Below are 17,418 nucleotides of genomic sequence, written 5' to 3' on the forward strand. Positions count from 1 at the left end.
GGGGGAAAAATGTTCTTTTATGCTTTTCCTCCCTTCTGCCTCATCAGTCGGGTATTACGGAAGATTCAATTGGATTCCGTCCCCAGCAGTCCGGAATTATTAATCCACCCAGTGTCAGGCATTAGTCACCCGTGCCATGACAGAGTCAATCTCCTGGCTTGCAGATTCTAAAAAGACCTCTACTGGGCCTGGGACTGTCTGAGGACGCCATCAACATGATGACCGCATCCCACCGGGAGTCCACCAGGAGACAATACCTGACCAATATAAGGAATACTTACCTGGCAGGGGAGATACCTTGATCACTCAGGAGGTTTTCCCAGGACAAGGCTATCCCATTGCACTTCGGGTGTGCTGACGCCTGCGATGTCCCCAAATGCGGGATACTCGACTGCAAAATTTGTGGTAGTGGGGGACTGCGTTCGCTCTCTCCCCTGTTAAAATGGGAACAGTATTGCTCCAAAACAGGAACTACCTACACTACAGCGACACCCACCAGTGTTGTGCAATTCCTGGTTGGATTACATCAGGAAGGACTCAGCTACAGCGCCATAAATACAGCCAGGAGTGCGTTGTCAGCTTATTTGGTTCCAGCAGCAGGACAACTGGCTTTGGGGTCCCATCCACTAGGAATCAAAATCATGAGGGGCATTTTTAATACTAACTCCTCCAGACCAAGGTACACTCAGATCTGGGATGTCAGCATTGTGCTGACGTACCTTAGGGGATGGCCACCGCCCAGGGCACTCACGCTGGAACAACTTACACTGAAATCAGTCATGCTCATGGCACTAGTGTCAGCTTAAAGGGTACAATCCCTCCACCTTCTGAGGCTCGACAGCATGACAGAGTCATTGGACTGTTTCACATTCCATATTCAGGGACTGGTCAAACAAACTAGACCAGGTACCACGCCTCCAGTCATGGAGTTCTGGGCATATTCATCTGAACCACGGCTGTGTGCCAAGACCACCTCGCCAATTACATAGACACAACATACAACTTAAGAGGGAGAGAAAAAGCCTTATGGATAAGCCACAAGAAGCCTCATGGTCAGGTGACGAGCCAAACCATTTCAAGGTGGCTCAAGCAGGTGCTTAAGTCCGCGGGAGTCAATACGAATGTTTACAAATCTCACTCCACCAGGGCTGCATCTACGTCGGCGGCTAGTCAAATGGACGTGCCAATTGACCATACTCTGGCCAGAGCAGGATGGTCCTCGGAAAGAACTTTCCAAAGGTTTTATAATAAACCGCTGGCGCAACCTGCTACATTTGCAGACAGAATTTTAGAGTCTGCAGATAATATTTAATTTGAGCCCTGGGGAGCTCTCTGTTTTTGTTGTCATTAATAAACCTTTTTTGTTCACAAACAGGTTTCTTGATCGCGATAACATACTTCCTCCCTCTAAGGTCTTCAGACAGTGAGTGAAGCATGAGCTGGTACACGGTTCGGAATCACAGAAGCTTTGAAGTCTTCACGTAGTCACTCACGTGACTCCGAAATAAAATAGTAAGATTAAATGAGAACTTACCAGTTCGAAGTTTGATCTGTATTTTATGAGGAGTTACGATGAGGGACTACGTGCCCTCCGCTCCCACCCTTTTTTATACAGATCAACTGGTAATCAAGTTCTTATTTTTTCTTTACTATATTTATTTCAATCGTTGTGTTTTTTCTGTGAATCCACACCGCTGCTTTGAAGAATGTCGCGCACGCGTGCTGGACGGGGTCTTCACGTAGTCCCTCATCGTAACTCCTCATAAAATACAGATCAAACTTCGAACTGGTAAGTTCTCATTTAATCTTACTATTTTAGTTGTAGAGCGATAGGATTGCAGAAATTGGAAAGCTTAAGTAAAAAAATACCCAGCAGTCATTCCTGGAGAGAGAAACAAAGATAACGTTTCAGGTCAACGAATGGTTTTTGGGCTGAAATATTAACTCTGCCTCTCTCCCAACACAGATACTGCCCGGATGCTGGGTAACACCAGCATTTTGTGCTTGGACTTTCAGTCAGAATTCAAGACGACAGCAGAGCTAGCAGAGAACTGGGGATGCACATTATCAAAGCTGCAGCTATAGACTGACTTTTGAGCCAAGGTGCTGATTAACAACCAGTACATCGGCATGTGAATTGACACTCATACAGAAGGTTCAATAATGGGTCAGGACACTTATTCCAGCAAATTCAGCCATAAACTATTAACTAAAAGTACTGTCACATTGAAGGCATACTCTGGTCAGGTTTTAGAGCACAGTGCAAACCACAACGCAGAGTGGAATCAAACACCTATCCTTGCAGCAATTACAAAACAGGGCACTTTAATGGAGAAGGACTCAACAAGGCCATGTAAACCAGTGTAAGAATCGTGTGCGTGCAGACTCTTGAAAGCCTCACATTGACACATTGTCAGGGAAGGCTCAAATTACTATTTAAACATAAATTACGTGCTACAACACCAGCATAAGCACTCAACCATGAAAACCAAGCCCAATACCAAAGTAGTATCTAAACTGCCTATGCACACTTATGCTGTAGGACAGTGACTAACTCCATATTCACTATTAAGCTATTTACATGCTAACAAGGTCATACAAACTTTTCATGTAGATAGTATATCATTGGTGTTATCAAGTGACCACCTCCCTTCACTGACGTTGAGTTAGGCCCACATCGGGAAGACTCAACAGTTAGTAAGTTTTGGCGTCTCAGATACCTCATAGCTCATTCCACTGGCATATCCGATTGCAACCTTGTCTTGATATAAAGCCGTTCTATCACAAGTCCCACATGCTGAAAAGCAACTGGATAAGCTGAAACAATGGTGTGATTTTGAAAACTGACCAGATTGAGTTGGCCGCGTTCAATGGTTGTGCCTTAGGAAGAGACAAGGATGGTCTATGTGGAGACTCCAATCCAAGACTACGACATCAAGCTGTAGGCAATGGGCAGGAAGGATCTGCAGGTGCTGGCTTACACAGGAGATAGACACAAGATGATGGAGTAACTTAGCAGGTCAGGCAACATCTATGGGGAAAAGGAATAGGCGACGTTTCGGGTCGAGACCCTCCTTCAGACTGAGAGTCAGAGAGGGAAACTAGAGCTATGAAAAGGTTCAGAACATTTAGAACGGAGATGAGGAAGAGCTTTTTCAGTCAGAGAGTGGTGAAGGTGTGGAATTCTCTGCCTCAGAAGGCAGTGGAGGCCAGTTCGTTGGATGCTTTCAAGAGAGAGCTGGATAGTGCTCTTAAGGATAGCGGAGTGAGGGGGTATGGGGAGAAGGCAGGAATGGGGTACTGATTGAGAGTGATCAGCCATGATCGCATTGAATGGCGGTGCTGGCTCGAAGGGCTGAATGGCCTACTCCTGCACCTATTGTCTATTGTCTAAATCAGAGCCAGCTCTCCGTTTGAAGAAGGGTCTCGACCTGAAAGGCCACTTATTCCTTTTCTCCAGAGATGCTGCGTTGCTGAGTTACTCTGGCAATTTGTGTCTACTTAAGGTGAATATTGACAAAGATTGTGACCAGCTCCTGACAGTGAAAATGCACAAAGAGCTGCTTTCTTGCACAAGGTTTCCCAGGTTAAGATGGATAAAGTTTGCAAGGAATTGATCATTCATATACGTAACCAAGGCGATCTGCTGATTGCCAGTGAATCATCAGAACTTGGAGAAGGTGCTTCAGGGACTACTTCAGCACAAGGTGACGTTGATACAAAGCCATTGTGCATTTAAACAATTAACGCTTAGTACCTGCACCTGAAGGTTGGTGCCATGAGCCTCTGAGCACTGAAGAAGAAATGCAGAGACTGTCACCAATTGTGCATAGCCTGAAAATGTAGAAGGTCTCAAGTCATTCTTGCAGTATGGCGCCATTTTGCATACAAGTCCTTCTCTCGGACTTAACATACAAGGATGTCAAATGGATGTGGGCCAAGGAACAACAAAGTTTGTGTATTGAATGCCGTAAAGCACACGGTCTTTTGTAAATGCCACAGAGTCTTGTGCTCAGAGGAGGGGAATCGAGAACCAGTGGACAGAGGTTTAAGGTGAAGCGGGGGGGGGGGGGAAGATTTAATAGGAAGCCGAGGGGTAACTTTTTTACACAAAGGGTGGTGGGTATATGGAACAAGCTGTCGGAGGAGGTGGTTGAGGCAGGTATGATCGCATCGTTCAAGAGCATTCAGACAGGTACATAGATAGGATAGGGTTAGAGTGGCATACACCCGTACAGCACCCGTAGTTGGGATTGAACCGAGTCTCTGGCACTTACACTGCTGTTGACTAGTCCAGGATTGCCAATAAGCGTCAGCCATGCCAATGATGCCCACATCGCTAAACAAGTCATGGAAAATAATGTGTGTCAAATCTTCAAGGTTCTACTGCAAACTGAGTGCTTCCACCATTGTTATGTCCATAAGTGACAGGAGCAGAGTTAGGTCATTTGTCTCACCACATCTACTCCGCCATTCAATCACGGCTGATCTATTTCCTCCTCCAAACCCCATTCTCCTGCCTTCTCCCCATAACCTTTGGCACCCGTACTAATCAAGAACCTATCAAGCTGTGCTTTAAAAACACCCAATGACTTGGCCTCCACCGCTGTCTGTGGTGATGAAATCCACAGATTCACCGCCCTCTGGCTAAAGAGATCCCTCTTCATCTCCCTTCTAAAGGTGTGTTCTTTGATTCAGAGGTTGTGGCTCCTTTCTAGACTCTCCTATGTAGTTTGAGAGCAGGTATACGCCATAACTCTCCTGTCCTTTAAAGTCACGGTGTGCACATGCAAAGATACACATAGTGCACACAACATCACCCGACTGTTGCACATTGCTTTACCTCACCCTCTCTCCTCGTGCAGAAGGGTGGTGCCAACTTCCTCAGTTCATGTTCATAAGTTCTAGGAGCCGAATTAGGCCATTCGGCCCATCGAGTCCTCTCCACCATTCAATCATGGCTGGTCTATCTTTCCCTCTCAACCCCATTCTCCTGCCTTCTCCCCAGAACCCCTGACACCCAACTTTCCTCTTTCTCCTTTGCAAAGTTCTACAACAGGCTGGCAAGCAACTTTATTACATCGGATGTGCTTGGCCTTAATGATATAAACTTATTCTTCGCTATTCCACTCACATTATTGAGTTTTTGGAGCTGGTTGCCTAGCAACGCAAGCAGGGGTTCAAGGGAATTTTGGTTGGCGTCCTTGGAGTAGCAAAGCAGTTTTTGTGCCTGCTTTATAACATTTGAGATGATAAAGATTCAGGATGTGTACTAACAGGATTTAGCAGAACAGTGCTGAGAATGTGGGGACTGCAGACATCATTGGCATATGGGCATCGCTGGCAAGGCTGGCACTTATTGGCAATCTCTAATTTGTCCTGAGTAGCTGTAAGAGAGCTGGCATTGAAAAAAAACATTGGTCACATTATGAGATTAGCATTCGGAGTTAAACGCACAGATCGGTTAAACGCACAGAGTCTCTTGCCCAGAGTAGGGGAATCGAGAACCAGTGGATATAGATGGGGGAAAGATTTAATGGGAACCTGAGGGGTAACATTTTTACACAAAGGGTGGTGGGTGCGTGAAATAAACTACCGGAGGAGGTAGTTGAGGCGGGTACTATCACAATGTTTAAGAAACCTTTTAGACAGGTACATGGATAGGATAGGTATGGAGGGATATGGGCCAAACACAGGCAGGTGGATCTCGTGTAGATGGGGCATGTTTGTTGGTGTGGACAAGTTGGGCTGAAGGCCCTGTTTCCATGCTGCATAACTCCACAACACCAGTTCCAGAGACACAAGTTCCCGACACTGCAGCTGGGGGTGGGAGGGGTAGTGTGCTAAAGGCTCATGTGATCAAACAAATGTGTTAGCTGGAGCTACATGAAGTGATCAGATGGTTGTAAAAGCCTCATCTGGTTCACCTTCCCTCTTCAGGGACGGACAGCTGCTGGTGAATGTAAACGGGAGTATCTCTGATCTATGTATGACTATAGTTTAGTTTAATTTAGGGATACAGCGTGGAAACAGGTCCTTCGGCCCATCAAGTCCGTGCCGACCAGCGGTCGCCCCGCATATTAACACTACCTTACACATACTAGGGACAATTAACCTCCAAACCTGTACGTCTTTGGGGTGTGGGTGGAAACCGAAGATCTCAGAGAAGGCCCAAGCGGTCACGGGGAGAACGTACAAACTCCGTACAGACAGCACCCGTAGTTGGAATCAAACCTGGGTTTCTGACGCTGCACGCGCTGTAAGGCAGCAAAGAATTTCACTGTGGCTTGCCACACGTGACAATAAAGAATGCATTTCAATTCAATTCACTAGGTTGTTGGGCGGTGTGTGGCATGTGGAGCAGGTTGGGTGTAGATCTGTGTGTGTAGAGTGCTGGGTGCAGATCCTTGGGTGTAGTGTGGTGTGTGTCGGGTGTTGGGTGTAGATTGCCGGGTGTAGTGTGAGAGATGTCAAGCGTTGGGTGTAGAATTTGGGGTGCGATGTGTTGTGCTACAGCGTGGGGTGTAGATTGTGTGTGGTGTGGTGTTGTTTAGAGTGTTGGGTGTAGTGTGTTGGGGTGTGGAGTGTTGTGTGTAGAGAGTAGGGAAAAGCATGTTGGATGTGGTGTGTTGTGTGTGGAGAGTAAGGTGTAGTGTGATGGGGTGTGGAGTATTGTAAGCAGAGAGTAGGTGGGGTGATGGGTTGTATTGTATGTAGAGAGTAGGGTGCAGTGTGATATGGTGTTGAGTGTTGCGTGTAGCATGTCGTGTGCCATGTGTTGTGTGTAGAGGGTTGGGTAAAGTGCGTTGTGCGGAGTGTGTTGGGTGCAGAGAGCTAAATATCATTTTGTTTTACAAGATTTGGGCAGTCTCACCCTGAGCTACTGATGATATAGTTCTGAAAAGCAATACTCACTGCAGTCTTGAGGCTGAACTTGCCTTCAAAGCTGTTTGCAGCTGACTTCAAGGCATGGAAGACAAGTGATTCTGTGAAGTGCCGCTTGATCTGCTATTTATGCTTTTTAAAATTTGGGGACGTTTGAAATCATCGCATTCAACTTGTATTAAAGAAAAGAAGCTGAGAAAGAATAATTTGGAAGAAACATTTTTGGTAATTTAGTTCAATTTCAGCTTTCTCCCTGTAGTTTTTTTTCTTCTGGGGAATCACTGTGATCAGACTGATATGCTGTTTAGCTCAGTCAATTACAGAGGATAGGAACTGTGATTCAGATGATCTGACGTTCACTCTGCCACTTTGTTTCAGCCTTTGAGAGTGCTTTATTTACTTGTGTGTGCTGTGTGAGACTCTGAGACCAAATCTTGCCTTCATGAAACAATACTTCAGTACAGAGTGTACTAAACTGAGGCATGATTATCATTTGAAGTCAAAAGTGTGGGATGCTGATGATGGCTGTTGACAGCGCTTGGTACACCATGTCTTTAGCTAAATACTTCTGAAGGTCACTGGTGTTTCACTGGTGTATAAGTAAACGCCAAATTTGTAAAGTGAGGTTTTTGAAACTCAGATGATACTGAGTTGATCACACTTTCCCGATAGAAATTGTTCCCAAAATAATTTAAGTCTCAAATCAGTGAATGAACAGATACGTTCATGTTCATAAGTGTTAGGGGCAGAATTAGGCCATTCGGCCCATCCCAGAAGAGATTTCTTAATTCCTATCAGTGAGCCCACAGTTGGGATCCCATCCCGTGGATTAAAACCCAGTCACACATTCCACGAGTTCATAGGACTTTAGACTTTAGAGGAACAGCACTGGAACAGGTCCTCTGGCCCACCGAGTCCGCGTCGACCAGCAATCCGCCGTACACTAGCACCATCCTACACACGAGGGACAATTTACAATTTTATCGACGCCAATTAACCTCCAAACCCGTAAATCTTTGGAGCGTCGGAGGAAACTGGAGCTCCCGGGGAAAACCCACGCGGTCACAGGGAGAACGTACAAACTCCATACGGACAGCCCCCGTAGTCAGGATTGAACCCGGGTCCCTAGCACTGTAAGGCAGCAACTCTGTGGCGTCATAGGAGCAGCATTCGGCCCATCAAGTCTACTCCACCATTCAATCATAGCTGATCTATCTTTTCCTCTCAACCCCATTCTCCTGCCTTCTCCCCATAGCCTTTGACACTCGTACTAATCAAGAAACTATCAATTTCTGCTTTAAAAACACCCAATGACTTGGCCTCCACCGCTGTCTGTGGTGACGAAATCCACAGATTCATCGCCCTTTGGCTAAAGAAATGCCTCTTCATCTCCCTTCTAAAGATGCGTTCTTTTAATCTGAGGCTGTGGCTCCTTTCACTCGAGTCCCAGACTCTCCCATATTGTTTGGGAGCAGGCATACAATGTAACTCTATGTCCTTTGGTCTCCTCAGCCATCTGTGGCAACGAATCCCACAGATTCACCGCCCTCTGACGAAAGAAATCCCTCCTCACCTCCTTTCTCTGCAGTATTAGGAGCAGTTTCATCTTGTGATTGTGACCATGAGCTCATAGAAAGCATTATCAAGAAACCACTCTTAATTAAACTCAAATAACTGTAAATAATTTCAACTTTCGGATGATATATTGATCTCAGGGGCGGGATGCAAAGGATCTGATTGCAACAATTCAATGAAGGGGAGTTCTCCCCGGTCTCCTAGATAATCTATATCACTCACCTCGCTGGCCATAATCACTGAGCAGTATCTGGATTATTGATGTGCATTGAATAGTGTGGTATCATGCAAGAGGTATAGTGTGGAAACAGGACCTTCAGCCCACCAAGTCCATGTTGTACTGATTGTTGTGCTGATTTTTTTCACTAATTGTGCTCCATCCCATTTTTTTCCTCCCCTCACTCCTTCTGCCTGCTGTGTTTCCCACGTTACAACACAATGGCACTAGAAAGGTGTTTCACTGGATGTAAAATACTTGGAGTCGTAGAGTTGTACGGCACGGAAACAGGGCTTTCATCCCAACTCGTCCATGCCCAACAAGAAGCCCATCGAAGCGCGCCCCATTCACCCACATTTGAGGGCGTGCAGCGTAGGTTTACTAGGTTAATTCCCGGAATGGTGGGACTTTCATATGTTGAAAGACTGGAGCGACTAGGCTTGTATACATTGGAATTTAGAAGGATGAGAGGGGATCTTATCGAAACGTATAAGATTATTAAGGGGTTGGACACGTTAGAGGCAGGAAACATGTTCCCAATGTTGGGGGAGTCCAGAACCAGGGGCCACAGTTTAAGAATAAGGGGTAGGCCATTTAGAACTGAGATGAGGAAAAACTTTTTCAGTCAGGGAGTTGTGAATCTGTGGAATTCTCTGCCTCAGAAGGCAGTGGAGGCCAATTCTCTGAATGCATTCAAGAGAGAGCTAGATAGAGCTCTTAAGGATAGCGGAGTCAGGGGGTATGGGGAGAAGGCAGGAACGGGGTACTGATTGAGAATGATCAGCCATGATCACATTGAATGGGGTGCTGGCTCGAAGGGCCGAATGGCCTCCTCCTACACCTATTGTCTATTTGACCCATGTTCCTCTCTGGCGGCAGGGTGGAACAGCAGTTGAGGTGCGGCCTTACAGCGCCAGAGACTCGGGTTCGATCCTGACTACGGGTACTGTCTGGAAGGAGTTTGTACGTCTTCCCCGTGACCGCGTGGGTTTTCTCCGGCTGCTCCAGTTTCCTCTCGTATTCCAACAGGTTTGTAGGTTCTCTACATCGCAGTCTATATCTCTCAGTTCCCTTTCACCCTGACTGGTCTGAAGAAGGGTCGTGATATGTACTGTGAAAGAGCAGGGAATTCACTTGAAAGGATATTGCACAGGGTTGGGGCATAGGGGAGAGGCTAATGAACCGAACATGACCGATTTATCCTGTAAGAGATGGATTAGCAATTTGGTAGTTCACGGGTTGCCACAGGGAGCAATGCTGGGATCACAATGATGTACAATCTATATGAATGACTTGGATGAAGAGACTGGTTAAACTGCAGCTAAGTGTGTCGATGACACAAAGATGGGTGCCTCAGCAAATTGTGAGGAGAGAATTAGCGGCACGGTGGCGCAGCGGTAGAGTTGCTGCCTTACAGCGCCAGAGATGCGGGTTCGATCTTGACTACGGGTGCAGTCTGGGTTTTCTCCGGGTGCTCCGGTTTCCTCCCACACTCCAAAGACGTACAGGTTTGTAGGCTAATTGGCTTGGCGAAATTGTAAATTGTCCCTAGTGTGTGTAGGAAAGTGTTAGTGTGTGGGGATCGCTGCCCGGCACGGACTTGGTGGGCCAAAGGGCCTGTTTGCGTGCTGTATCTCTAAACCAAACTAAAACTACACATGTGGGAGGAGAAATAAAGCATCCGGAACAATCTTCCGGGTCCTCCGGTTTCCTACCAGATCCCTAAGACGTGCAGGTTTGTAAGTTAATAGGCCTCAGTAAATTGCCCCGAGCGTACAGGCCAGGTTATGGTCAGCTTGGTGGTCGAGGGGCCTACTTTGTGTGCACTTTTGTAAACGCGTCCAAGTTCTATCCATCACAAAAATCTGTTAACATCGTGTAACGGCGGGGAGCACAGAGTTGGAACAAGGTGAATGAATGCGATGAGATGCTGGATGGTGATGAACAGTAAATAATTCCCTTCCTCAAGAGGACCTCTGTGGATCCCTGCACAGAGTAGGCCCTCTCTGAGCTTGTGCCAAGTCTGTGGCCATAAAGCAGGAGGTGCCCTGAGGAACCTCGGTTCTTTCTTTCCAGGGTCTGAAGCCTCTCCAAAGGAGCCACCATTCGCTGCCTACTGTCGAAGGGTTAATATTAATTTTTTAATTTACATTCAGAAATCACAATCTCCTTTGAAGCAGCCGGCCGTTTGCTTCATTCACGCTGGGTTAAATCAACACAAGCATTAATGAGCGTGTATCTGCCAGCGATTTCAATCAAAGAACCTCGCACAAAGAAAATGCATTTTGCTTGTAGTGTCAGTTCACTGGGTCAGCCTCATTATCGGGAAATGGTGCTGGAGGAATATGACCAAATGCAGCAAAGTTCAACACATTTGTTATTTTTCACTTGTTTCCGTCCCACGGCTTTTGCTCCAGTGCCTTTGTCTCCCCTGACTTCAACCGGTTTCCAACCCAATTAAATGCAAAGAGCGGAGAAGAGGGAGGGCTTACTTGGGAGGTTGTTGTTTGGGGACAGCGAAAGATAATTCGCAATAACTCATCATTAACCGAATCCGTTGAAGCCCCACGTTCGCTGAGAGTCGGCGGAATATGGCGCAAGCAAACGGTGGAGAGAAGCAGCCCGACAGAGTGGAAGAACTGAGAATTTGTTCTGTTGGAACGATGCACGAGAGGTGTTTGTCATTATTAATTCATTGGAGAACCCAGGAATCGGCATCAAAGGGATGCAATGTGAGGAGATTCTTGACAAGTTTGCTCCACCTCAGCTGATGGAAACCTTAACATTCTAGGCAGATCTGTTTGAAACCATATGGCGGTAACAATGTTGCTGGATTTATGACCTGATTGTGAATTATTACCCAGCAGCTATTTACACATAAGGACCAAGGTTGTTTTAAGTCTGTGCTAATGAGGAGTTTTATGATCCAAACCATTGTGAGTTTCAGTTTGGAGGTCAATGATTCTGTGGATTCTCACCCCAGCATCTAGTCAACGGGTGCAACATGTCCACTTGTTTAGTTTAGTTTAGTTTAGTTTATTGTCACGTGTACCGAGGCACAGTGAAAAGCTTTTGTTGCGCGCTAACCAGTCAGCGGAAAGGCAACGTGATTACAATCGAGCCGTCCACAGTGTACAGATGCACGAGAAATGGAAGAACGTGAATAACGTTTAGTGCAAGATAAAGTCCGATAACATCCGATCAAAGATGGTCAGAGGGTCTCCAGTGATATAGTTAGTAGCTTGGGGCTGCTCTCTAGTTGTTGCTAGGATGGCTCAGTTGCCTGATTACAACTGGGAAGAACCAGTCCCCGAATCATCATTATCTGATTAACAAATTCTAAGACTGAACCCTTCCATCCATTTTCCTGAAAATGTTGGAACTCGTGAACTTTTAGGATGCAAAACCTTTTTTTGACATTCGGGGAAGGACAAAGCATTCAAATACAAGAAGGATCATTTCTTCCTGAAGGCAATATTTTTGTGGAGTGCGCACAAATACAATGGTTGCCTGGTTTAGTTTAGAGATACAGTACGGAATCAGGCCCTTCGGCCCACCGAGTCCACGCCGACCAGCTGTCCCCGCACACCTACACTATCCTGCACACACAAGGGACAATTTACATTTCCACCTAGAAGCCAATTAACCTAGAAGCCTGTACGTCTTTGGAGTGTGGGAGGAAACCGAAGATTTCTGGGGGACTGGGGGAGTCCAGAACAAGGGGCCACAGTTTAAGAATAAGGGGTAGGCCATTTAGAACGGAGATGAGGAAGAACTTTTTCAGTCAGAGAGTGGTGAAGGTGTGGAATTCTCTGCCTCAGAAGGCAGTGGAGGCCAGTTCGTTGGATGCTTTCAAGGGAGAGCTGGATAGAGCTCTTAAGGATAGCGGAGTGAGGGGGTATGGGGAGAAGGCAGGAACAGGGTACTGATTGAGAGTGATCAGCCATGATCGCATTGAATGGCGGTGCTGGCTCGAAGGGCTGAATGACCTACTCCTGCACCTATTGTCTATTGTCTATTGTCTATTATCTCGGAGAAAACCCACGTAGGTCACGGGGAGAACGTACAAACTCCATGCAGCCAAGCCCCACTTAAGGAGAAAATAAATATATTTGTTGTGAAAAATAAATGGGGCTTAATTTCCAACAGGAGTCTACTGCCAGACAGTAAAGTATTTAAAAGATATAAAGTCAAGATCGAACCTGGGTCTCTGGCGTTGCAAGGCAGCAACTCAACCACTGCGCCACCGTGATGCCCAAGCTTGCTTTGTGAAAAAGGAAGGGCAATCTTCAACTGCAGTTAACAGAGCTTTCTACCAGTCAATTTCTAATGTCCTTTCAGTATCCATTCAATGGATGGAGTTTGATATCTATGGTTAATACTTCTCAATCGCCCTTGCCTCGTGTGACCTATTGTTAGAAAATAAGTAGATAGATCTTAGTCCTATTCCATCATAAGATCCGATGTTTCCATGAAGATGTTTCAATGGTGCAACAGGTTCCTGTTCAATGTACACTGGGCCTCTTTTTCTATTCTTCATCAGGCTGAACAGTTCACTTGCCCACCCACCATAACTTCTAAAGGATTCCCATCCCACCAAGTCTCTTTCCCTGCTACTATTGAAAACATTCTTTCTTTTCATAGAAACATAGAAAATAGGTGCAGGAGGAGGCCATTCGGCCCTTTGAGCCAGCACTGCCATTCATTGTGATCGTGGCTGATCGTCCACAATCAATAACCCGTGCCTGCCTTCTCCCCATGTCCCTTGATTCCACTAGCCCCAAGAGCTCTATCTAACTCTATCTTAAATCCATCCAGTGATTTGACCTCCACTGACCTTCTGTGGCAGAGAATTCCACAAATTCACAACTCTCTGGGTGAAAAAGTTCCTTCTCACCTCAGATTTAAATGGCCTCCCCTATATTCTAAGACTGTGGCCCCTGGTTCTGGACTCGCCCAACATTGGGAACATTTTTCCTGCATCTAGCTTGTCCAGTCCTTTTATAATTTTATATGTTTCTATAAGATCCCCTCTCATCCTTCTAAACTCCAATGAATACAAGCCTAACTCCATTTCCTTTCCATCATTTTTCCAAAGTCTTTCCCCTCTAACTCTTTCCGTTTCTATCTTTCACTCTGTGATTTCCCACATCCTACTCTTTCATTGAGCAGGATTAGGGCATATTGGTACCCTAACTGGTGCCAGAAAATACAACGTAGCACCACTGGTGGGAAGTCAATCCAATTTGCCCAAGCTTTACTTTCATGCACCTGACCAGGTCTGTTCACAGGAGGCAGCACAGAATAGTGTAGAAACAAGGAACTGCAGGTGCTGGTTTACAACAACAAAAAAGACACAACGTGCTGGAGTAATTCAGCGGGTCAGGCAGCATTTCAAAAGACACAAACGTCCTGACCCGAAACACCACAGATGCTGCCTGACCTGCTGAGTTCCTCTAACACTTAGTGTCTTCGATTTAGAGATGACAGTGAATGGGTAACCAGTTTATACACTGAATAATTTTTCATTATTTTCAATGGGGAGAAAATTAGGCAAGGCGTAAAACAGGCTACTGATTGTCCTTTCCTTATCGAGTGCTGCCGTCATATAACAATTTCATATCTTTCACTTTGTGGCCAGATTTTACAGCCTCACGATGAGGCTCGGACAATGGGAAGTATTCAAGTCCAGCTGCTTTGAGTTTGGGTGAGCTGAATCACCCTCAGCTCCTTATGCCGGGGAGATACACATCAATCTGGATGAGAGGACATCTCTGCTGGAGGACATCCATTTATAGTTGTTGGTTCAGAAAAGGGTTGGCCTCACCAATAATGCTGTATGCCATTCTGTTGACTTCCTCTGGAGAGAATCGAGGAGTCATTGCTCCCACGAAGCTGAGTGATAAATTGTGAAGTAAAGGGTTGGAAAGGAACTTAAGGAAAAATCCAGCCACTGTTTGCAGCTCAGTGTGATATCCACAATATTTCTCTCTCGCACATAAACAATCCTTCTTCATACTTTGCAAAACATTTCGTTTTCCTTATTTTTTCGCGATATTGTTGCATAAAGCTGTTCCAGGTCAGTGGACTGAAAAGCTTATTTCAGTTGGCATTTCCTCAGAAACTAATGGTCACGGCACCAAGACTGGCCATGTGTGTGTATGTGTGAGCGCATGTGTACGTGTGTGACTGTATGTATACTGTATGTGTGTCTATGTCTATGTGTGTGGTGGGTGTGTATGTGCATATAGGTGAGTGACTGTGTGTGCTGTTTGTGTGTATATGCATGGATGCGGGCATGTGTGCTCTCGAACATGTGCATGCATGTTTCTGCATGTGTACATGTGCACTTAAGAAGTAAATCAGGAGGGCAGAAAGGGTCATGTGATAGCTTTTAAGATTAAGCAGAATCCAAAGAGATTTTATATTGAGGGTAAAGAGTAACGAGGGAGAGAATAGGGTCCCTCAAAGACCAAAATGGACCTCTGTGTGTGGAGCAGCAAGAGATAAGCAAAGCCCTCAATGCATATTTCTCCTCTGATTTTACTGTGGAAAAAAGACGATGTCGAGAGAACTCGGGAGAGTTAATGGGGATGTCTTGGGTATTATCTGCATTATAGTGGAGGAGGTGCTGGATGTCTTAAAACAAACGCTGATAGATAAATCTGTGCAGCCTGATAAGATGCATCCAACAATACTGAGGGAAACTAGAGCAGAAGTCGCAGGAAACGTGGCTGAGAAATATGCATCATCATCATTAGCCACGGATGAGGTGCCAGAAGACTGGAGAATGGCTAATCTTGCGACTTTGTACAAGAAATGCTGCAAAGAAAAACATGGGTACAATAAAGTTTATTAGACAATAGACAATAGGTGCAGGAGGAGGCCATTCGGCCCTTCGAGCCAGCACCGAGCCATTCAATGTGATCATGGCTGATCATTCACAATCAGTACCCTCTTCCTGCCTTCTTCCCATACCTCCTGACTCCGCTATCCTTAAGAGCTCTATCCAGCTCTCTCTTGAATGCATTCAGAGAATTGGCCTCCATTGCCTTCTGAGGCAGAGAATTCCACAGATTCACAACTCTCTGACTGAAAAAGTTTTTCCTCATCTCAGTTCTAAATGGCCTACCCCTTATTCTTAAATAATGGCCCCTTGTTCTGGACTCCCCCAACATTGAGAACATGTTTCCTGCCTCTAACGTGTCCAACCCTTAATAATCTTATACGTTTCGATAAGATCCCCTCGCATCCTTCTAAATTCCAGTGTATACAAACCCAGTCGCTCCGGTCTTTCAACATATGACAGTCCCGCCATTCCGGGAATTAACCTAGTAAACCTACGCTGCATGCCTTCAATAGCAAGAATATCCTTCCTCAAATTTGGAGACCAAAACTGCACACAGTACTCCAGGTGCGGTCTCACTAGGACCCAGTACAACTGCAGAAGGACCTCTTTGCTCCTACGTAAGTGGAGTTTAATCCAAACAAGTATGAGGTGTTTCACTTTGGGAAGTTGAATGTTGAACTTTGGGGAGTTGAACGAAAATATAAAATGAATGGGAAGACACAACAGGGGCGACACGATGGCACAGCGGTAGAGTTGCTGCCTTACAGCGCCAGAGACCTGGGTTTGATCCTGACTACAGGTGCTGTCTGCACGGAGTTTGAACGTTCTCCCCGTGACATGCGTGGGTTTTCTCCGGGTGCTCCGGTTTCCTCCCACACTCCAAGGTCATGCAGGTTTGTAGTTTAACAGGCTTATGTAAAATGTCCCCAGTGCCTAGGATAGACCTAGTGCACAGGTAATCGCTGGTTAGCGAGGACTCGGTGGGACGAAGGGCCTGTTTCCATGCTGTATCTCTAAATTAAACGAAACTAAATCTCATGGGTTTGTCACAGTTCTAGCTTAATCTGAGGTACCATGCTAACATTATACTTTGGTGATCCCATCAAAGCATAATGGTTTATGCAGATCGAATGCTCTCAGTCAGTTTGCAGCTTGCTACAGCCCTGTGTAGATTCCATCATTTCACTCATCAACAACCCCCCCCTGCCCCCCCTCCCCCCTGCCCCTCCCCGTCACCTGCCCCACCTTGGACAGGGAGCCCCTGTCATCTGTCCAGAACAAGGGGCCACAGTTTAAGAATAAGGGGTAGGCCATTTAGAACGGAGATGAGGAAGAACTTTTTCAGTCAGAGAGTGGTGAAGGTGTGGAATTCTCTGCCTCAGAAGGCAGTGGAGGCCAGTTCGTTGGATGCTTTCAAGAGAGAGCTGGATAGAGCTCTTAAGGATAGCGGAGTGAGGGGGTATGGGGAGAAGGCAGGAACGGGGTACTGATTGAGAGTGATCAGCCATGATCGCATTGAATGGCGGTGCTGGCTCGAAGGGCTGAATGGCCTACTCCTGCACCTATTGTCTATTGTCTATTGTCTATCTACTGCTTAGTGCTTGTCTACTGAAGTAAAGTGAAGTAAGCTAGACAGGTACATGGAAAGGACAGGTTTGGAGGGATATGGACCAAACGCAGGCAGGTGGGACTAGTGTAGCTGGGACATTGTTGGCTGGTGTGGGCGTGTTGGGCTGAAGGGGCTGTTTCCACACGGTATCACGCTATGACTCTCACTGTGACTCTAAATGTCATGTCCAGGGTCAAGGCACCGCCATTACAAAATCATCGTGTGATGCCAACTTGATTTTGACAAAAATAACATTTCTGGAGGCGGCTGTAAGTTTCGGGG

At 46.1% G+C, this 17,418-nt stretch overlaps 1 non-coding gene across 1 annotated transcript; it reads left to right on the plus strand.

Annotated features, from left to right (window-relative positions):
* Positions 1–273: 273 nt before the first annotated feature.
* LOC144604308 (U1 spliceosomal RNA) lies at positions 274–437 on the plus strand. The gene has a single exon (XR_013548713.1). It is a non-coding gene; the product is annotated as a U1 spliceosomal RNA (small nuclear RNA).
* Positions 438–17,418: the final 16,981 nt, after the last annotated feature.

This window comes from Rhinoraja longicauda, chromosome 21, assembly GCF_053455715.1.
Source record: "Rhinoraja longicauda isolate Sanriku21f chromosome 21, sRhiLon1.1, whole genome shotgun sequence".
NCBI lineage: Eukaryota > Metazoa > Chordata > Chondrichthyes > Rajiformes > Arhynchobatidae > Rhinoraja > Rhinoraja longicauda.